The sequence below is a fragment of the Protomyctophum bolini genome (genome assembly GCF_963924005.1).
Source record: "Protomyctophum bolini genome assembly, chromosome: 16".
NCBI lineage: Eukaryota > Metazoa > Chordata > Actinopteri > Myctophiformes > Myctophidae > Protomyctophum > Protomyctophum bolini.
This window is the reverse complement of record NC_137877.1, coordinates 25,187,487-25,211,108: the sequence shown is the minus strand read 5'-3', so window position 1 is coordinate 25,211,108 and position 23,622 is coordinate 25,187,487. Positions and strand designations below refer to the sequence as shown.

The 23,622-nt window shown below is 43.0% G+C and overlaps 1 protein-coding gene across 2 annotated transcripts in view; it reads right to left on the bottom strand.

Annotated features, from left to right (window-relative positions):
• The window catches only part of adarb1b (adenosine deaminase RNA specific B1b), a 155,946-nt gene that overhangs the window by 88,557 nt on the left and 43,767 nt on the right, over positions 1-23,622 (bottom strand). For both annotated transcript variants that reach the window (XM_080786398.1, XM_080786399.1), the window contains exons 2-3: positions 18,148-18,232; positions 1,814-1,877 (exon numbers count right to left, since the gene is read on the bottom strand). The gene's annotated coding sequence lies outside the window, so the exon portion shown is untranslated. The remainder of the gene's footprint in view (positions 1-1,813; positions 1,878-18,147; positions 18,233-23,622) is intronic.

The window sequence follows — 23,622 nt, the reverse complement described above, 5'->3', positions numbered from 1 at the left end:
CTGAACAGTCTCCCGACTATTTTGTATCCACTGCAGACTGTGTATTTATTTATAATTTATTATTATTTATTTATTCAAGCAGATGACAAGTTGGAGCTTCAAAATGTGTCTTCAGCTAAGGTCATTTCGCTTAAAGGTGTAGGGAAACGGAAATGGTGATCAATATATTTTTAAGTTTCAACATGAAACACCGGTATGAAGTTTCTGAACCAATCAGAGCGTCGCATCCCTTCAGGCGATGGGACGGTAGCTAGGGACGGTAGCTATGCTATCCGCAACACTCATGGTGTGTGTTTGTTTACAAATCGGATTGTCGGCCAGCTGTATCAGTTTACTGTTATGTGGCTTATTTCTACCCTATAATGTTTTCAGATATTATTATTTTAGCGTGATGATTAAGTTGAAACCGAGTAATACACTGTCTGGATGTTATCTTGAATGGGAATAAAAACGGAGGATTTCTGCAATCAGTAGCAGCTGTGTTGGACGGATGCGCAGATATGGGGAATTAAACGGGTGAGCTTCATTTTTATTGGCTTTTATCGATGTGTATCTCTACACGTCATCACGCAGCACGTTTTCATTTTAATAAATAAATAAAACAATCGTTTTTATGGACTTTTGATATAAAAACACAGAAATGAGAATTTTCCCATTTTTTTGGCATCCATTGTTAGGTATGCCCATATGATGACCACGGATATGGTCTAAAAGTGTGAAAAACGTCTTTTTCATTTCACTACGCCTTTAAGCTCTTTCTCAAGCACTGTGTGTGTGTGTGTGTGTGTGTGTGTGTGTGTGTGTGTGTGGTATTTGAAACTAACTAGTAAAGCTACTGTGGTCTATTTCTGTTCAATGGGTGGCTAGTCCATACAAAGCAATTGAGGGGGAAAGAAGAAGAGCCCAGATTTCCCTTGTGCCGTTCCAGGGATTCGAACAGACTACCCTGACGGGCGGCTTTGTCACAGTCACACACACACACACACACACACACACACACACACACACACACACACACACACACAGACACACGAGAGTCCTGTCACAACAGTATGCTAAACTGGCTCGATGGCAGTGGACATTCAGACCCCATAGAGAGCAACATGACAAAGAGTCAAAGCACCACCAATCTAACCTCCAGTCAAGGCAAAGAGAAAAGGGCAAAATAAAGTACTGTGTCAGTGGTTTTACCTACCAACTGTTCAGGACAAACTGAAAGCCAAAAATAAGAATCACAGTAGTCAAATTGGGGGCGGCCGTAGCTGAGTGGTTAGAGTGCAAGAGGGACAATGCCCGTCGCAAGTTGATGATGTCATTTGTCCGTGTGTGGTCCAGCTCTATGGAATGCATGGAATGTGCTAATAAAAATGTATTTAAAATATTGTTTTGATGCTCATATGAACCTTAGGGAGTATTAAGTCGTTTTTTATTAAGACATGCTAATAACATTCCTTAGGGCTGGACCACACATTGACAAATGACATCATCAACTGTAATTGTTTCACATTTTCAAAAATAGTCGATCTATAAGCTCACATATTTGTGATCTACTTAATTTTCTGTATAAAAGAAAAATGCATTAAATTCTTCACTAATGGCATGCCCAAAAAAGGGACACCAGGTTGAAAGTGGTTAAAATGTGAAAACCAATAAATATACTTTATAAAAAATAAAATAAAAATGTATAAAGCTAAAGAAATATTCATAACGTTTTGCATAGTAATGTGTGGTTGTCATGAAATCCCAAGGCACACCTGGTCTTGTCTCATGGCACACTGGTCTATAGTACGTCTAAGATTAAATGTGTGCTTACCTTGTAAGAAGTACCAGGGAAATGAAGGTATTCTTCGTCTGTGTCACTGATGCTCCCAGCGCTGCTGTAGAGAGAGAAAGAGATAGTGAGTAAGAGAGACTCTCCGAGTCGTAGCTCCCTTTATGAGTTTAACAATCATTTATGACAACCACTGTTGCCACTAAGCTGTTGTAAATGAAGGTTTTACGATTTCAAATTCTGACTCGGCGTCAACTGGCGTGATCCATGAAGTGAGAAGGTGACAATTAGAGCCTGCAACGAGACAATTAGAGCCTGAAACTGCTGCCCCTCCCGGTAAGGTAATACCCGTTGTACCCGTGTCAAATAATGGCCGATATAGGCCAGGGGTTCTCAACGTTTTTGGCTGGGGACCCCTGGAAATGCTTTGGCCATGCCCATGTACTCTTCATTTCCATTTGCCAGCCATTCAGTTGCAAAAAAACCCCCAAAACCTTTTTCTTTTTTAATATAATATAATGTGGCGACCCCCCGAGGGGTCGCGCCCCACAGGTTGAGAACCCCTGATATAGGCTACTGCTTCAGTCTGGCCGATATATTTGGGTATATATTACTTGTGGAAAGATTGTCATCAATTGCAACATTTGCATGTTATCGCTCCTATCAATTCAGCATAGAAATGTGAAGTGAAGTTTGGGGTCTGAGAGGCTAAATCTGATCAAATGGTGGTCCGTGAGTCCGTGACTCAAGTGCCGAATACCTAATGAAAAAGGTTGAAAACCACTGGCCTACAGCATCATTTTGTACACTATGACAGATAATGACGCCCACCAACATTGTAAACTATAGTGACTCATATATACATGTATATAATGAGTACAGCGTGACACCAGCACTGCCAGGGTTTAAGGGTTCAATCCCATGTGTAGCTCAATAGATCAAAACACAGCATTGCTGCCAGGGTGAGGTATTCATGTCTCAAGTGTGGGTATGAATAGGACTTTGCATAACGCCCCATTGTAAATGTATGCATACCATTTTAATATTCATTATTGTACATCATTTATCTGTCACGGTGTGTATCAAAATGGAACCCAAGTGCAGGCAACACAGGCAGAGTAAGTTCAATAGTTTAATAGCGACCAAAACCAAGGGAAAAGGCTTACATCGAAGTACATCAGGCAGAGGTCAAAACCAAGAAAGCAGTCCAAAACAGGCAAACAAATCCAAGGGGTCAGGACTCAGGCAGAATATCAGAGTCCAAAAACAGGCAGGAGGTCAAAATCCAAACTAGTAAATAATCTAACACTAGGAAAATACAGAGAACAGGAATGTAACACATGTAACAATGGTTATCTTCTAGCAAGGAATGAGGCAGAATGAGTCCAGTTTTATAGGCGGTGGCTTGATTGCAGAAGTAGGCACAGGTGTGTAATGAGAAGGGAACTGTTGGGCTGATGAGGCAGTGGGAGACAGGTGTATATGTCTGCAGTGTGGTGGAATAGAATGTGGGAGTGGCTGAAGTGGAACTACAGACAGGGGAAGACTCAAACCATGACATTATCGGCCACTAATTCTGTTCTGATCCTTTTGCTTTGCACACAGTCCAAACTTTACAGGCAGAAACTCAGAAGGCTATTTTAGTAAGATTACATTAGCCGCCCAGAGGTGAATGTGTGAAGACCTGATTGCCAGAGAGAATATCACATTATGTTGCACATACATACGCATGCCCCAGGCATATGCAGATTGCACACATACCAACACATGCAGACAAGCACCCCACCTCCCCACCTCTCCATATTCACAGCCCTAATTATAGCTCGCCCATTAATCAGCCACAGCTGTAATTATACCACTTTCAATGTGTAATCTGATTGTGGTGTGGGGAGATCGCACCACAGAAACTCTGTGCTGCTAGCCCATATAAGCATGACGACGGGGGGTTGGGGGGGAACATTGCTTTTGTCTTTGATGTTTTGATAAGAAATAGAAGACTAACCCTGGAATCCCACTTTTGGGCAAGTCATCATAATAAGCGAAATACGAAAACAATTCGTACAATTTTGAATGTTGTTCAGAAAATAGCTGTTCACAACGTGTCATACTGTGACGCGTTGTAGTTCCAGACCCACATCAACGCGGCCAGGGTGCCGGCCCGTGTCCGGCAAGCCGGCCCGCATCCGAAACAGATGAGAAACGACAGAGTTACCCTGTGGGGGTCCCCGGGGGTTTCCCCCGGGGGTCGCCGGAACATCCAGACCCCCAAGAACAGGGGCTAGCCGGTGAGCCGCCCCGCGTCCGAAATGGTTGAGAAATGAGTCGGACAGAGTTACCGTGTGGGGGTCCCCAGGTGGGCGCTCTACTGTACTGTACTGTACTGTACTGTACTGTACTGTACTGTACTGTACTGTACTGTACAGATGGTTCCCAAATAAATTAAACCAAATGGACCGGTCCATTTGGTTTCATTTTACACTCTCAATTATTGTTAAACATCTGCATTAGTAATTTTACAAGAAGTCTACACAATCAGAGAATGTAGAAGAATTGTTATTTTGATCAGCGTTTGCCTGTTATCGCTCCTATGGTACCAACATCAATACAGCATGGAATTGAAATGAAACAGGAGTTAATGGTGGTCGTGTGGTGTGTGTGTGTGTGTGTGTGTGTGTGTGTGTGGGGGGGGGGGGGGGGGGGGGGATATTTGAAACTAACTAGTAAAGCTACTGTGGTCTATTTCTGTTCAATGGGTGGCTCCATACAAAGCAATTGAGGGGGAAATAAGAAGAGCCCATTCACAACAGAGACCACTTCAATGTAAATATAATATGTGAATACTGCAAATGTAGCCTGTAGCTGGGCCTGTTTGGATGGATTTGTGTGGTACAGTATATGCATTTTCATGTATATACCATGAAATCTGCATTACTCGCCTACGTGAGTTGCCTAAACACTGCAGTACACTCAGCGCTTAAGGACAGCGAGCTATTATTAAAGGCTTGGTTTATTTTTGTGTGTGTGTGTGTGTGTGTGTGTGTGTGTATATGTGTGTGTGTGTGTGTGTGTGTGTGTGTGTGTGTGTGTGTGTGTGTGTGTGTGTGTGTGTGTGTGTGTGCGCGTGCATGCGTGCGTGCATGCATGCGTGGTTCAAGTCAGGTGAAATGGAGATTCACCCTGTGCATCCCAATGCCATTGTACCTGGCATCTGTGAATACGAAACCACACAAATATCCCGTTGGCATATTTATTGCCAGGCCGATATTGGACAAGACTAACAATGTCTCGCTCTCATTCCATTGCACGCTCTGTCCACTCTACATGGCCAAGTTGATGTGCATTTATTAGATGCTTATTTTGCATGCATTGATGCATATCAATGCTGTCGGACTCGGGAGGGTTAGAAATGAATAGATGGAGAAAATAACCCGTCTTGTAATGCAGTGGGGTCCTTGAGGGAGTTCCAGGGGGTCCCCAGCTAAATGATAGTTAGGAATCAAATGGACCCTTATGGGTCTGTAACTCGGACCCTAATGGGTCCATTTGTTTCCATTTGTACACTCTCAAGAGTTAAATCAACTTTGATTTTACAATAGGGGTCCCAGAGATAAAAATGCCATTAAATAGGGAATAATTCAGGTTAAAACGGTTAACCATAGCCGACTATGGTTATCATAAAAATAGAAATGATAATAATGGTTTAAACTAAAGAACAAATAGAACAACAACAAAATCATGGGCAATGAAATTGTGGAGTAAAACAGGGTTTTAAGCCTGGATTAAAAAACTTCAATAGAAGGGGAGGTTCTAATGGAGTAGGGGATGGTGTTCCACAGCCATAGGGGCTGACAGAAAAGGCACGGTCCCCTCTAAGCCTCAATTTGGTCGTCGGGACATCCAGAAGTTTCAATACACTATAGGACAGTTGGCAGTTAAGTGCATCGCTCAGGGGCCCCAACCTGGTAGCTGGTGATTTATCTCCAGTCAACAAGCTGGCATCGTCAAGGGCAACGGTGAGCTGGGGGCATGAATGATACATTGTATACCAGCCTCAACACACCAGGCCTGCTTCTGACACACAGAGTTGCCTTGTGGCATCCTGGCCTCAGCTGTACTCGAGAGCAATGACATGTTCAAACAGCTCTGACTGCCACCTGACACGTCATTAAAAGACTTGTGTTTTTGCTCCGCTCGTTTGTGTATAGGCAAAACGCACATAGACGTGCCAGCACATGCACCGATAATAATATTAATGGAAACAAAGTTTACGCTCATGACAACACCTTGTGTCACAATTCATCCAATAAATGCACTCATCTTCAGCCCAAGTGACTGTCTGAGACAAAGGCTAACTAAACAAATGGCTGTGCACTGTTAGTTAAATCACTGCCGCAGACAATCCCACGTCCCATCTGCAGTGTATGTGGTATGAAACAGATGCCACAGACTAGTGACGGTGTGCAGACCCCGCTCTGGCTGTGTTAGAATCTACACCGAAAAGTGATAGCGGGCCTCTGGCTCCGCTCCGTCTCAATGACTACATTGTTTTTGCAACTGGCTGGCGTTTGCCTGCCCGGCCCGGGTTCCAAAACATACACGCACGCGCGCTTTGATACTGGATCCATGCGACGTCTCTTGTCTGGCACACGTCACAAAAGATGGATGGAAACTGGCGTGCACGTCGCTATCTGTGTTGTGTTTCTGCTTTCTGAAGGAGGTACAGTAACGGACTGAGAGAGACAGAGAGAGAGAGAGACAGACAGAGAGAGAGAGAGAGAGAGAGAGAGAGACACAGACAGACAGAGGAATGGTATACTACTGTATGGGGAGCATGAGGGAGAAAGCAGAACTATCCGGATGGGTTCTCCACAAAATCGTTGCTGTCAGGAAGAAACCTTGTATGTCTATTTCATATTTTTATAAAACAATCATACTTCATTATATGATCGCGTTGCATAAAAGTAGCAAAAACAGCTGATCTACAAGCTCACAATATATCGCGATGCGACACATTGTGAGCTTGTAGGCCTGGTATTTTTGAGAAATGTTTAGTGTTCACCAAACAAACCTTAAATTGGTCTGTGGGATTGATAAATATCTAACCAATGAAAGGTATTAGCAGCTTTTGTGCTAAAGACGTGTCCTTAAATAAAACCGCGGGGTGCTAAGGACGTGCATAGGCGTCTTTAGGTCCTTTTTAAAGGTCATTGTTTACGGGCCGACAAAAATTGCCATTATATCTGAATCTATGTCGCTGTCCATGGTTTTGATCAGAAGTTCAGAACAGCAGTGTTCTGTCCTAATTGCTGACTTATCCAAGCATCTCGTTTAGAATATTAACGCTTCTAAAGAGAGATCAGACGAGGTAGCGCGAAGTAGTAATGGAACATTATACCTCCCGGTTTTGTTGGGAAATGGAAGGCGGGGCTTTTCAGAGTAAAATCTGCCCATCTGTTTGGCACTCTAGCGCCTTAATTTTGACAAACTCTGGCAGCATCATAAGTGTTTAGAGCTTGTGAGTAAATAACTACATTTAATCCATTGGCAGTACACACTCTTGTCTCTTTGTAACAAACTAACAGTTTGGGACATGCAAGGTTTTTCCGCCCGACAGCAACAACATGAATAAATTCGAAACATGTCCTATTGTGGTGCAGTGTTGCGAATCACTTGTGCCTCAGGATCATGAAAAACACATGGTGGATGCTGCTGGATGGCGCGTAGTTTGGTAATAAGCCAATACAATAACACAGTTGCATCATAACACGATACACATGCCGTTATGTACTTATAAAAGATTTGGATACGATAATTGAGTGTGCATACATGCATTGCATAAGCAGTATAGCCCACAGTAAACACAACTATACAGTTTATTTCCAGACAGCGTTGCTGTGAAGTACTTTGGGCCAAGGAAATGTTTGAAACAAAGCACTAAAAAAACCAAGGATATTGCTTCCTTTGAAAGAACTCCCTCCGTCTCTCTAATGTCTGCTGTGTTTGCATTCAGTGTGGCTTTTATCACTGCACTTAGAATTTAAGCTTACTAGACCGTTGCCCGGCTGTAGAGCACTGATGAGAGTTGGGGATCCATGCCCCACCCGGCTTTGCAATACCCATTGTACCTGTGTCAGAGTACCCAGAGTACCCTGTTATGCCCATATATGGAGATTTCTGTTTCTGTCTCTCTGTGTACTTTTATTCCTATATGGAGTTCTTTGTTCTTTGTATGAAGTGTTGTGATGTCAGAACAGGCCAGCTATATGTCCATATATGGAGTTCTTTGTCAGGCATGCCCAGTTATGTGTCAGGCATGCCCAAATATGGAGTGTTGTGATGTCCAGAGCCGAGTCCAGAGCCTGGACAGACACCTTTTGTAGCGGTTCTGGACAACCGTGGGTCCGACTGACTCGACACGGGGCACTGCACTTCCTGTGGGGGTGTGGAACGTGTGTAGCGAATTTGAAGTCAGTGGGGCTAACGGTTCTCGAGTTACGTGCATTACAGCCGTACACACAGACAGACAGAGACATGGTGTATTTATAGATACTGTAGATTGTATGCTTACACTCGTCGTGTAATCAATCCACTCTACACATACTTTACTGTCAGCTGAAGTAATTGGCAAATTGCCTTTGCAAAAATATGAATTTCTTTCAATTGACACATGTCCTACTGATGGGTCGTACAGAGAAAGTGTACTATCTCTGGTCTATTTGACCTCTTTGTACCTGCTGGCATTTTGACATGCTATATACACACATCAGTGAATAAGCTCTTTTATGCATACATGTAGATTCAAAACAAAAGTAGTAAGTACATTCTGAAAAACATTATTGTGCTTCTACTAAATTAGGCCTATTTAACTGAGTCGTGAACCCCTGTATAGGTTGTTCTGGTGTCCGTTAGGCACATGGCCTACACGGGAACGATGCAAGTTGAGAACAATGCCGGTTGGGAATCAATGCCCCACCCGTTAATACAATCCACATTGTAAAGGTGGTTGCACACTGGTGCGTTTTGCGGATCCGATAGTATTAGACCAGACCTGGGCATTGTACGGCCCGCGGGCCAAATACGGCCCGCCGGCTGACTCTGACCGGCCCGTGAAAGATTACTTGATAATCCGAAAATAAAACATACTTTCTAATTACCTTATGGGTGGACTAAAACCGCATTGCTTTTATTTTGAAGCCCATGTATTCTCACAGTGCACGCAATCTGCACATCAACTGTGCACGTGAATTGCGTGTGATTGAGAACCTGTCTTTCTTCCTTCACCCCCCTCATATGCGAAAATGTCGGCTTTTTGGATTTATTGTTGACTACGTAGGTGAATGCAAATAGCCATGAAGCTTAAAAGTTAAATCCCATTATGCTTCATTGCTTTATTTAACCCGCCTCACCAATAAAGTTAAGATGTTTTCAGATGCTGCCGTATGGCGTTGTTGCGCCCAGAATGTGGCATGCTTCTGAAGTTCAGAAAGCTTGGGTGATGCGCCGTGAGCTTGTGGATCGTCTGTTTTCGGCAGGTCGATCGACGTACCGTTGAACCACAAAATAAATCTGGCAGAACGAACGTGCACACGTCAACATACAGCGCCTGCCAGGCTGCCAAGTCTCAACAATACCATCACTGGTTGGCTTATTATTGTTCTCAGAACGTCGTTGTTTAATGGTCGTGACTTAACACTCATCTCTCGATAGTAAGCAGCGCACCATGGGTTGTGAAAGTGGCACCTCCAGTGTCCTTCGAATGGAACTATTAAGAGAGCTACCTCTAATGTTCTCATTGTTAAAAGAAAATTCTAGTATTTACAGGACTTGTAACTTAAACAAAAACATAGTTTTTAACTGGGAAAGGAAACGTCTCAAGCCTGCAAGTAGTAGAAAGTAAAAAAAATCACACCCATGTGAAGTGAGTGGTGCTCTTATTGTACATCATGTTGTAAAATAGTCACTCTGCCTATAATTTGAGTCAACTGTTTCACATTTTGTTTACCATTGCTTTGCAAAACGATGCCATTTACTGCTTTTTATATAGAAATAAAATTGATATCATGCATAATTAAGTTCAGCCTTTTGGCCCGGCCCTCCAAAATATTTTCTGTGTGCAAACGTGATCGACATAAAGTGAGATTTTTTTTTTTACGCAATCCGAATTTCTCTCCAATATTCGGCTGGAAAAAAAAACGCACCAGTGTGCCAACACCTCGACTGATGTAAGCGTATCTGTTGTACACATCTTTCTGTCTGTGTCCTTTATGTGTATAAGCCCAATGCCCAAATGTGACATCAGTACTCAGTAGTGACATCTGCACAAAATAGGGCTTATGAGTTAAGACACATCTTCCAGACAGGGCAAGGACTGTTCCTGTGCTCCTGGGTCCTGAAGTGAGGAACACAAACATGTGGCCAGCCTGGACTGACCACAGAGCACATACAGAAAAGGTGGTGGGAAGCTCTATTGGCTACTACTGAAGCATTACTTCCATTCCTTTTATTAAAGCTAGTCATTTTCATGGTCAAGGGGTTCAGAACTCAGTGATGACATTAGCCGATAAGATCGCATTAGCCTATAAGAGGTGGAATTTGGATCTAGAGTTGAAACCCACAGGATAGCTAAGCTGGGGAAATAAAATTGCTCTTACAATAATATTGTACAAAATGTGGTTGCAAGTCTGGCTGCAAACTATTATGACGATCTGCTCACTTATATAATCCACGTTAGCCATGATCAGACAAGAGAGGTGCAATGCTCGATTAAAATGAAATATATGAAAAATAGGTTGGACCCTGACATTTCATTCATGAAAATGTAAAGGTCAGTTTTAACCTTTTGTTCATGAATCATTTCCTAATGGAAAGGTGTGTGTGTGTGTGTGTCTCTCTCTCTCTCCCCTAGGAGAGCAGTGACTAGTTTCACTGTACCTCCGACATAAAGCGCTCATTCTCCCTGCGTCACACACAACACGGCTCTCTCTGCTGCGTCATGAAGCCACTCTGCTGCCCCCCCCCCCCCCCCCACCAATAACCCTCCCCCTGCGTTCTAAATCCCCAGAGTGCGGGCTTAAGAATGCCCCCGCCGTTGCTTCTCATTTCATTGGCTTGCCTGCTTACGAGCGCAAAAACCTCTCTCGCTTCTGTCGGCGATGAAATATGGCTGGCCTAGATTCTGCTGGTGGTGTAAAGATGAATTCATCTGAGGCAGTCACCTTCGCAGCGAGGGGAAGAAGAGGGGGGGGAGGGGGACTCATTTTAATAAGACGCGTTATTGCGACGAGCGATGGCTCATCTTCCGTCAGTCTTGGGAGGCCCGGTTTGCCCCTATACAGTATGCCACACGTGTCAGTGTGCACTGTGTTATTATGATACCTATATTCATACCTGTGCCACGAGTGTCAGTGTACACAGCATTATGTTACCTATTCATACTGTACATGTACCTCTCTCCAGCAACACACTCAGTACATTGCTGCACATAATATATACTGTACCTGTGCTGTTAAGTTTTTGGACTGTTTCTGCTTTATTCAGAGAAAACAGTGTAGAGAGACAGGAAACAAAGGGCAGAGAGGACACACACACACACACACACACACACACACACACACAAACACACACACACACACACACACACCCCTGGCTTGGCCATTTCAATTATAATCGTAAGATAAGGTAAGATGGTCGAAAAGCTATATTTTAATATATCAATGAATCAAAGTAAAAAAAAAAGTACTTGCATTTTGTTTATATCGACTACAAAAAGTGCTATGTTATTTGTTTTTGAAAGTTTTGCAAATTAAAAGATTATTATTTATTTTGTGCAGTGACAATTATCACCCAACCCCGTTTAATCAACTGTTGCATGTGGTTTCTGTTCAGAACTAGATAGCAGGTCTCACGAGGTGGGCATTATGACAATTAATGAGTGGAACTGCAGGGTTCTTTCACATTCATCCAGTTTCCACCTTGGAGCTGCCCTCTAGAATCACACATTAATCCATTAATCCACCTTTTAACCATTATTTAAAACTTTAGCTATTGAAAAAAAGCAGATCTACAAGCTCATAGCGATCACTACGATCGTGTTGATCTGCTATTTTTGGAAAACCGTGAAAATGAGCACAAATCTTGGAATAGATATTTCACAGCAAACGTTTTTAACTCAAATCTTTAGTTCTGGGGGGGTGGGAGTTCCTTGGAACAACATATTTTCAGATGGGGGTCGGTGGCCAATTACATGGGGTCCTTTACTATATAGTTTGGGAATCACAGACATAGAAACAGTTTTTTCAGAACATGGTTAGGGTTTGGAATATATATTTTATATATATATATATATATATATTTATAAAATATATATTTTTAATCAGGCCAGTAAGGGATACATTTATAGTATAGGTTTTATTTGTATTTATTTATATTTCCAGAATAGAAAAAATAGAGATCTACAAGCTCACAACTTGTAGAACAGCTATTTTTGCAATAGAGCACCGAAGTCTGACGTAATTTACCCATCCTACCTGGGTCGTGATTTCCCCCCCCCCCCCCATTCTGAATTCCCAATTCCAAACTATGGACTATGTTGAATGTTTGTGTCTTTATGAATTGTGATATTTACTTGCCGGCCATACAGGCAAACAAGGCAATTGCCTAGAACAGGGGTGGGCAATTATTTTTCCCAAGGGGCCGAATTAGAAACAGAAAATATTTTGGAGGGCCGGGCCAAAAGGCTGAACTTAATTATGCATAATATCAATTGTATTTCTATATAAAAAGCAGTACATTTATGCCATTTATGATGATGTACAATAAGAGCGCCCCTCATTTCACATGGGTGTGATTTTTTTATTTTGTACTTGCAGGCTTGAGACGTTTCCTTTCCCAGTTGAAAACTGGGAAAGGAAAGTTTTTGTTTAAGTTACAAGTGTAAATACTAGCATTTTATTTTAACAATGAGAACATTAGAGGTAGCTGTTTTAATAGTTGTTCTTCCATACGGAGGACCCTGGATGTGCCTCTTTCACAACCTACATGGCACACTGCACTCACAACCATTAAACAACGACGTTCTGAAAACACAATAACAAGCCAACCAGTGATGATATTGTTGAGACTTGGCAGCCTGGCAGGCATTGATGTGTGCACGTTCTGCCAGATTTACTTTGTGGTACAACGGTGTCGACTCGTGTGCCGAAAACAGACGATCCACAAGCTCACGGCGCATCGCCCAACCGTTCTGAACTTCAGAAGCATGCCACATTTGGGGTGCAACACCGCCGTATGATGCAGCATATCTTAAGTTAACTTTATTGGCGAGGCGGGTTAGAGCGGGTTAAATAAAGCATAATAGGATTTAACTTGTCCTCCTGCGAGGAAGTTTGGTAATCATGCGCCTGCCCTTGTGGAGCTGCATGCTTAGCTGGGCTTCATGGCTATTTGCATTCACCGACGCTGTGTCACCAATAAATCCAAAAAGCAGACATTTTCACATATGAGGGGGGTGAAGGAAGGAAGACAGGTTCTCAATCACACGCAATTCACGTGCAGATTGCGTGCAGTGTGAGAATACATGGGCTTCAAAATAAAAGCTTAGTCCACCCATATGGTAATGAAAGTATGTTTTATTTTCTAATTATCAAGTAATCTTTCGCGGGCCGGTCAGATAGCCGGCAGGCCGTACAATGCCCAGGTCTGGCCTAGAAGATCAAGAGCAACCCAATGTACCCTTTCAAACTCGTCCCGAACACCCTGGATCATAGCGCTCGCACCACGTGCCCTGCTTTTTTGGCATCCATGTAACCAAAAATAAGTTAACAAACAAGCGTTGCAGTCTATCAGCAACTGTCCTATTTTCTCAGGGATTTGCATTGGGTTGAGTCATTTCATTTTGGAAACTGAATGCAATATAGTGATATTAGCACGAAGCAATCTGAACCAGCCAATTAGAGTGGTTATGCAGAGGCATGTGTGGTGCATTATTTGTGTATCAAACTGTCATGCCTTGCAGGTCAACAATGTGAGTGTGGTCTACTCAAGGAGTGTTCAAAGTGGAACTGGTACAGTTATGTTGTATTTCCATTGTGTATGGGCAGATATTGGATTGTGTACAGCTTTTGTGTGTTGTTCCCTAGTGGCTGTGAGGTTGCAAACTTAAAGGCAGTGTCTCAATTGTGATTTCACCTACAGTAGAGCAGAATAAATGGCTTGGACCGGCATTATTCAATTGCCCTTCCATTCACACCAAGTACTCGGGTGGCAATAGTGATGTGTTGAGGTGGCACCTGGTTGAGGGGGCACTGTCAAGCAACGTCCTGTTAAGAGGCCTCCAAGTCTGGGATCACCAATTCGGAAATGGGTGGCCGAAAATAACAACACACTACTCTGTGATTCACACTGTGTTTCCTGGCATGGCATGGCATGTACTCTAGCAGATAACCTGCATACACTGCACTAAACGCTCATTACGGTAACGGAGGCGAAGGGAGGAGGGGAAGACAAGAACGCCATGGGTTGTGCATCCCCCCCCCCCCCCCCCAAAAAAAAAGAATAAGCCGTGTGACCGGCGCCACACACACACACACACACACACACACACACACACACACACACACACACAAACACATACACGATTAAGATACTTAAAATTCAGCGTTGCTAATGGAGCCTCTGTTCTTTGTATGTGTGTAAAAGAGGTTTCTTACACGGTGTAACTCTGCAGGCATACAAATGTGTTTACGTGCGTGCGCGTGTGTTTGCACACACACTTGATGGAAGGCCATTCAAAATTACATAATGCTACTTTTTTTTGTAAAGGTCAGGTTATTATTCCGCTAATGTTGTATTTCATTACAGAAATGAGCTAACCTAAAAATCACTTCATAGCTACAGTCAGCTCTCATCACAAACGAAATTCACACTTCAGGTGTGAGTGACCCAAGAGTTTATGTCTGTTAAGCAGTGTTGTAATATCCTTTCAGTGGATATATTACAATTATAGTAGAATATTTTCATTAGATGAATGGGAGGAAACTATACAGGGGAGAGAGAGAGAGAGAGAGAGAGAGAGGGGAGAGAAGAGAGACAGACAGAGTGAGAGAGCCGTTAAGATGTTTCCTTTCTCCACAACATCTCATTCGACCCGTGGCGCCGTCACATGAGCAGCGCCTCTGGGCTCATGGCCCCACCGTCCCAACAGCCTGTGGGGGCATGAGGAGACGAGGCTTACAGTCACGTCTTACGGCAAGCGTGGCCCGCGACGCAGTTCTTTCCTCCCATCATCCACGCACGGAACATCGAGGCTACTTGAGACACGCACGAGGCAGGCCAGTGACTGTCTCCTCTCGTCATTATCAGCGAGGAAGAGTGAGAACGATATATGTAGGTTCGCGTTCAAGTTCAACGCGATCCTACATGTTCGTGTCTGGGTAGCTCAGTCGGTAGAGCTCTCAGCCTCTCACCAACTCGGCGTGTGAGTAGCACGGGTGCCGCAAGTCGTATGGGAAGTACTGGAAGCTGTTGATAGGTGGGGCGCTCCACCTCATAGCAATCCATCTCCCAGGGGTCTAGCACATTGTAACGGGGACAGACTCCCCGTTAAATTTAGGTTAAAAAGATGATAAAAGCACGGAAATATGGGGGCCCTGCGAATATTAGTGGCCCAGGGGCCCTCGTAGGGGTTAATCCGTCCCCGATTACAACAGCAGCAAAAATCAAACGGCTGCAATTCCCCAAAAAGGGAATTGGGTTCCTGTTTATTCCTGTGCCCTATTGTATAACGAATCATCCCTCATCACTCAAGAACCCAAGGGTTTGGGTTACAAATTGCAAGGCAAGACACAGAAGAGAGAGGAAGAATTCATGATCTCTTGCCATTTTTAGCTTTTCTAAAAATATCTAAACTTGAAGACAAGCACACTCCTCTAAAGCCTGTGGGGAGAGATGAACGGAGAAGAAGGTTATTCTGCTGCCTGCTGAAGGTGTGGAACGATGGAGGATGCTGTCGTATCCCTGGGCAAAACGCACCACGGGGCGATGGAGGAAGCTGTCGTATCCTTGGGCGAAACGGACCACGGACACACGGTCAACCGTCCTCCTTGTGGTGGAAAAATTACTCAAATACTTACTTAATAATACTCAAATACTTGCTTTTCAAATATTTTCAGAAGGCGCTATAGAGTGCCAAGCAGATGAGGGAGATTTGTCTGAAAACCCCCGCCTTTCATTTCCCCCAAAACCTGGAGGTGGAATCGTCCTTACTACATTGCAGTGTAGTAAATGACTACATTGCCCATCGTGACACATTGTGAGCTTGTATATCGGCTATTTTCAAACGGCCAAAATCTATATAGGGCTGAAGTTTGTTTTGTAATAATAATCAAAATCTAGAAAGTAACTAGAAACTAAACTTTTCAAATAATTGTAGTGGAGTAAAAGTAAAATATTTGGCTCTGGGATGTAGTGGAGTAGAAGTTAAAGTATTGGAAATACTCAAGTAAAGTACAAATACCTCAAAACAGTACTTAATAAAGTAAATGTACTTAGTCCACCATAACACTACCTTCATCATCAAGTCGGTTCAAGGCTTATACGTTTTCCCATGGTAACCAGACTCTGATCCAGGAATTACCTTGATTTTGATTTTATTGTGTTTTGAGAGATAGCAAGCTATCACTGGCTTCATCGTCGGGATGATTGGATTGTGTTGTCCAAAGAATATCGCCAGGGAATGCAACGTTCTGCTGCCAAAGCAAGCAACAAAATATGCAGACGCCGACTGCAGTAGCTAAAGAGAGACAGCTTGTGGAATGAGGTACCTGGTTTTAATTCTTGGACCAATGGAGAAACACTGAACGGGGAAGGAGAAAGGCACCTCACGCATGATTGTTCCAGCGAGGCTGTTCAGTACAGCATGAGCAAGGTTCAGAAAACTTGGGTTTGTATGATAGCAGTATGCTAGCAGAGTCTGGTTTCTTTGTCCACAATTTACAATTTAGGCATAATCCAGAGAGATTAAAAGTAAGTGAGAACAACACATGGTAATACATCAAATACATAGACATTATCATAAAGAATCATATTAAGCAACCTAAGAACCTAAAATCTGTCTAACAGTGGATTATCTGTACAGTGAGGCTATGAGTACATTATACTGTAGAGTGCTACGTCTACATAAAATGCTAAATTTAAAATTATGAATCTAAATTACATCAATTTAGCCTTTGCATACACCTGTAAGATCATCGAGGCTAGTGCAAGTGCTACGGGCCAAGATGGAGGTATGGGTTTTCAGACTACGGCGAAAGATTGGGAGTGAGCCTGCATTTCTAATTGCAATGGGTTCACAAAACAGATGGTCAGATTTGCACTAAATAATGGTGAAATACTGGTATTTGGCTTTAAAAGACTTAGATTATGCTGATATGCTGCAAGGGATCTCCTAAATACGCTTTTAAAGAATCTTTATCTGCGTTGCCACTTCCATGAGTAGATAAATAATAATGGTCAACAATCCAGCACTCCAACAAGCCCAAAATACAACCTTTAAAAAAGGGATGAACAATAAACAATCTGCATATCTTGGATAATCCTATTCCTATCCACATATCCAGAGCTCACTATCAAAGACAAGTGGATATTGCTAGTCAAACGAATGGTGTGTGTGTGTGTGTGTGTGTGTGTGTGTGTGTGTGTGTGACTGTGTGTGTGACTGTGTGTGTGTGTGTGTGTGTGTGTGTGTGTGTGTGTGTGTGTGTGTGTGTGTGTGTGTGTGTGTGTGTGACTGTGTGTGTGTGTGTGTGTGTGTGTGTGTGTGTGTGTGTGTGTGTGTGTGTGTGTGTTTCATGTTTTCCTGAGAGCAACTTCCATTTCTGCACTTTCCTCACTAAAGAGATTTGCCACAACTAGGTCTGTACTGACCTGTATTTTACAAGTTATTATTGGATTAAATTAAAAGCAGCCCAGACAGGCAAAAACAAAGTGGTTATCCTGGTTCCAATGTGCTCGTGGAAAGAGTTTTGTCGTCAAGACCAGCCAAAAATATCAATAAATAGGCCAATATTTCTTACTTTGTGCTCATCAGCATTTCTAAATTCCAACATGAGACAGCATGCGCTCTAATAAATTGTTAAGAGAAGGTAAATTATGATTATTTTGGTATTTAAACAGTGGCGCACTCTTTACAAAAGTCATTTGTATAAATATTTGAAATTGCATAAGTCATACAGTATGCATAGGTTTGAGTTTATGAGTCACGTTAAGCCTGATTCATACTTTGTTGTGTGCAGAAAAATGGCCAGTCTACAAAAGCTTGTAGATCAGTCATTTTCAGTGTGCGAAACCGGTGTGTATAAATGTCCTTGTGCTGAACTTACTCTTTCTTGGGGCAGTCGGTAGGGAGCGGGTCTTATCTGCCAATCCTTTGCAGTCCTGCAGCCAGCCAGCTACCACAAAGCACGCCTGCAGAGCACAGAAAATGATATCAAATTGAAGGCATTGATTTGTGAATGCTTAAAGCAATAGAATCCCTCATGGCAGTGTCGCAAAACCAAATGTAATTGATGAAACGTGTGTGCAGCGCTTGTTAATTCCATTTCTTGTAAAGGAGCGCTCGTTATTTTCCGGTATGCACATCATAGCCATTATGGTTATTTTACCCTTCTGCTTCAGAAGGTTAACGACTAAAATGAGGAAAATAAATAAGACAATTGTGCAAGCTGGTGTTGTTGATTTACTCCCCTCTATTTCCTTTTCCATGCTATAATTAACTCAATCTGTGACTGCGAGATTTGAATAAAATCCTCAGTGACCAAACTCACACAGAGCATAGCCAATGGTGGAAAAAGTACTCACAAAGTACTGTAAAAGTCAGAAATTGAAAATTTACCTGAGTTTACCTCAGTTAATTGATAGTGTCTTTCCCCGCTAAACACGAGAAGCCAGAGTTTTGTTTTGTTGAGCCTGGAGGGCGCTTTTGATAACTTATGAGACATTTTCCGCGGGTCCTGTGTCACATGTTTGGATCACGTGACCGGAAAAAAAAACCTCTCCCCGTGGCCAGTGGAAAGTCCCCACAATGGAATCCCATGGTTGGAGGTGGCGCAATACAATCGGCTCTGTTTTTCTTTCTTTTTTTCACGGATCGCTTATGGATTATTTTCCGATATTAGGACAGTCGTGTGCGCTATTTTAAGGCACCTGTGGGTGGAAATATACAGTACAAGGTACAACATTGGGTGATTCTTTTAGGTTAGTGAAAATAGCAAATTTACAAGCTCACAATGTGTCACATCGCGACACATTGTGAGCTTAGATTGGCTATTTTCAAATGGCCGAAATATATATAGGGCTGAAGTGGTTAGTGTAAGTTTTGTAATAATAATCAAAATCTACAAATAAACTAACTAATGTTTTTACATAAATACTGAAGTAAAGTACAAATACCTTAACATTGTACTTATGTACAGTACTTAAGTAAATGTACTTTGTTTGGGGAAGAATGATACATGCTATTTATCCCAATTAGACGTCACCTGCATGAGGACGTCAGACCTGCATCAGTGTCACCAGTGTCACCTTAGCTTTTAACCATTATTTTAAACTTTACCTGTTGAAAAATAGCAGATCTACAAGCTGTGAAAATGTGTGCAAATCTTTGAATATATATTATTTCACAGCAAACGTTTTTAACTCAAATATTTGCTTCTGGGGGGTCCCTGAAACAACATATTTTCAGATGGGGCTCCGCAGCCAAATACAGATACTTCTGTGGGTCCTTCACATTAAAAGGTTTAAGGACCAGTGCACCACTGATAAAACTGTCAGACAACTGTCAGACAAGACATTTTGGAGAATCTGGTCTCAGGTCTCAATGGGTTAAGTAAGGATATTAACCACTTTAAACCCTATATACTGTACTTCATTGACCACCTGCGTTACATCCTCAAGCTATGGTGGCCCATCAAAACAAATGAGGAGTTATGGATAGTATAGCTACATAGTACCATCAAACGGAGAAAGTGGAACTGGATAGGCCACACCTTAGAAAGGACACAGATAACACCACAAGACAGGCCCTGGACTACAACCCACAGGGTAAGAGGAAACAGGGTAGGCCAAGAAACACCTGGAGACGTTCCACTCTCCAGGACCTAAAGGACATTGGGATGAGCTGGCAGGAAGCAAAAGTGAAGGCCCAGAAGAGAGTGAGATGGAGAGCTCTGGTGGACGCCCTATGCCCCTCGACGGGGTAAAGAGGATTAAGTCAAGTAAGTCACTGTACTTCATTGACCGGGGGTCTGTAATCTGTATACATGGCCCCATCCTTTCTCTCTCTCTCTCTCTCTCTCTCTCTCTCTCGCTCGCTCTCTCTCACCAATCATATAACACATTATCTATTTTTGGAAATTTGGAAAATGCTCCTCCCATTATGACGTGAAAGAACTGGGCTGCTAGTGTTCATGTGGTTAAAGTTGCTCAGAAGAGAAACAAGCCCCAGAGTGCCCAGAGGCGGTGTGCGGGACCTCGCAAGATTACCACGCCAAGCAAAAGGAAACTGCTGGCCCGTGTTCTGTGACCCTGCCGGTGGCAGTGTGACTCCGACCGCCATCACTCTGTAGACCAGTGCATTTCAACCCGTTTCATATCAAATATTTATTCACCAGTCACCACGGACCACCATTCGACATTTAGCTTAGATTTTGTCCACAATTCTATGCTATGTTGGTACCATTAGGAGAAATAACAGGCAAACGTTGATCAAAATAACACTTATTTTACATGCTCTAATTTTGTAGACTAACAATAATGTAACTCTTGAGAGTAAAATTAAACTGAATGGACCCGCACCACTGGTTGAAGACCACTGCTGTACGAAGGGTACAATCCACTAGCTTTTTTCAATTATTTGTGAATTGTGATACTTTTGAGCTGTCCACCAAAACATACCCAATCTACAAGCTCAAAAGAACACGTCGCAAATGCCAGGTTGAAAGTGGTTACGGCAGAGTGGCGGTAAACAGTCTGGACTCGCAGTATGTGAGGATGTGTGCCTGTGTGCGTGTGTGTGTGTGTGTGTGTGTGTGTCTGTGCGTGCGTGCGTGCGTGCGTGCGTGCGTGCGTGCGTGCGTGCGTGCGTGTGTGTGTTTGTGTGCGCATGCGTGTGAGCACACAAGTGCGTACACGCATGCTGCCCTGCTGTCCGATCACATTATTGAGTGTGATTCCATTACAGGAGACTCAAGGAGAAAACGGGGTGTATCGAACTGTGCTTTGAAAAAAAAATAAGAAAAGGGAAAAATAATGTCTAATTGACAAGGGTATATCTGGTGAATTAAGAGTGGCAGCAAAACTTAACAACGGTCGGACATGGAACAACGGTCGGACAAACTTAAGCCGGTCATGATCCCGTACAAACCATACACCAGGGCAACAGTAAGCGCTTGCTAGCATTTTGCATTAAACAATAAGCACCAGGAAAATAAATGTAATAAACAAATAGATAAAAATAAAAATAAAAGGTCTTACTCTGTAAGCTGAACCTGTGATGTCTCCAGGGGAGACATCACAGGTTCAGCTTAGATTCTGGTCCACACTTTAATGAGCTGGCTCAACCAATCAAAAGAGACGTATGTGGGTGTTTGTTGCAGACCATATGGTATCTTCTCGTGCATCAGGGTAGAGCAATCTCCATTCATGGATTACATCATCTCACTGTCTGTGTGTGTGTGTGTGTGTGTGTGTGTGTGTGTGTGTGTGTGTGTGTGTGTGTGTGTGCGTGTGCGTGTGTGCGTGCGTGCGTGCGTGCGGCATCTGCATTCCAGACTTCTACCAAGGTGCTCTTCCCTCTTTGGATAATTAAACTGAAGACAAGGGTTTCTCTTTTACAAGTTGTTTTTCTCACCCTCTGTTTCCATGTTTTCCACACCAGATGCTCTGATGATGCCATGTGTGTATAGCTGGCTTTCCATATTAAAGGCATCCACCACTTGAAAGCTTTTCTATCTCTCTTCTATGCAACATTTTAATGCAATTCTTATCCATTAACCCCACATCCAGTAACCGATGTCATGATCCAATCTGTTCTTGTGCATTTTTGTTTCTGTTGTTAAATTGACGCACACAGTGGTGTAATGCTACTAACAAATTAGTCGTGATGTGACAAAGACGTGTGCTGTTCCTTGTAGGACCAAAAGCATTGCTTACATACTCTTAATTCTTTATCTCGAGTACTCAATTATGGCGATTGTTCCTACACCAGGTGTAATTGCCCAACATTTCCCTTAATTTATATTGATGTACAGAACTACAGATATTATGTAGCTAGCACAATATTATCTTTTTCCACCTTTTTGCTAATCCTAATCTGTTCAGAGAGAAATAAAGTGCATGCAATGCCGTTATATTTGTGAACTCAATGCAGCTCATGGGCTGCTTTGTAGACCTCTCTCTCTCCCTCTCTCTCACACACACACACACACACACTCACACACACACACACACACACACACACACACACACACACACTGCCACACGCAAAGAGGACAGGGTGGCCTTGCACTTAGTTAAAATATTGTATTTCCACAGGTCAGTGGAAACCGTGATAGGTCCCGTCCCCTCACGCAAAGCTGGGATACGGAAAACTGTCATCAGTGTGACAGAATTGGGGCAAAAGCACGCAAGCCTGTTATGATAACACGGTTATGATAACAGTAGAAGCAACGTGAACCCTACCATCCCTATTCTGGGGGAGATTTGCCGAAAACAGGTGATCAACAAGCTTGCGATGTGACGTGTTGTGAGCTTATAGATCAGTTTTCACCGAAGAGATTTGATGTGGAGTGACTAAAGACCGGACCGACCAAGGCCACTCAAGTCAAGTTTACTAGAGAAAATGCCTTATAATTAGGTTAGACCTCTCAATTATAGAGTTATAGCCTGCACTTGTAGCACCTTTTCACTTAGTTCACATTAGTTTGGTGTTTCAGTCTGACATCATTCACCACTGCTGGTAAGATTGCTCTCTAGGGATTCATGAACACCATTTAAATATATCGGCATAACAAACCTAGTCTTAAAAAGCAAACAAACAACAACCCACATTTCCGGTAAAATGTTGGTACGAATGCCCAGCGGAGGTTATGGGCCTGCTCTTGTAAGGGCTAAAACATGAACATATTTATTTTAAAACCACACCAGCAGACATTATTTTTACTGGAATGGAAGGTGATAACCTCAGTTTCACCCTAGAAATGGACCCCATTGTTGCAGGGGCGTCCATGTCAGGGACTATTACTGTATGCGGTTAGGCCTGGCAGTCGTTTTCACCCCTTTGCTAAGTCTGCTGGGAAAACCACAGCATCTGCAATTCCCATCAAATACAATTCCAGTGATTCCGTGGGGGTTTGCACAGAGACTGCAGTCTTGCTACCTACAGTATATTTGCAACACTACACGGGCAGCCAGCCAAACACACTCGCAGATGTCAATCGTGACAAACTTAAGACAACAACCGGTGGGCCGTTCAATGTTAATGAATCTGGAAGAACATTTCTATCGTTACAGCCAAATGACGTCGACCCATTTTACAGTGTACCCATGAACTTAATCGAAGAAAATCTCCCCGTCATGTAGGTTACAGTTACATGACTGCAGCGTCATCAGTGCAGGGTGAGAAGTTCAGTCATACGAGAGAGACTCGGAGTAGAGCCGCTGATTCTTTGCTTGGAAAGGAGCCTGATTAGGTGGTTCGGGCATCTAGTACGGATGCCCCAGAGCATCTCCCTAGAGAGGTCCTCGCTGCACGTCCCACTGTGAGGAGACCCCGGGGCAGACCAAGGACCAGTTGGGGG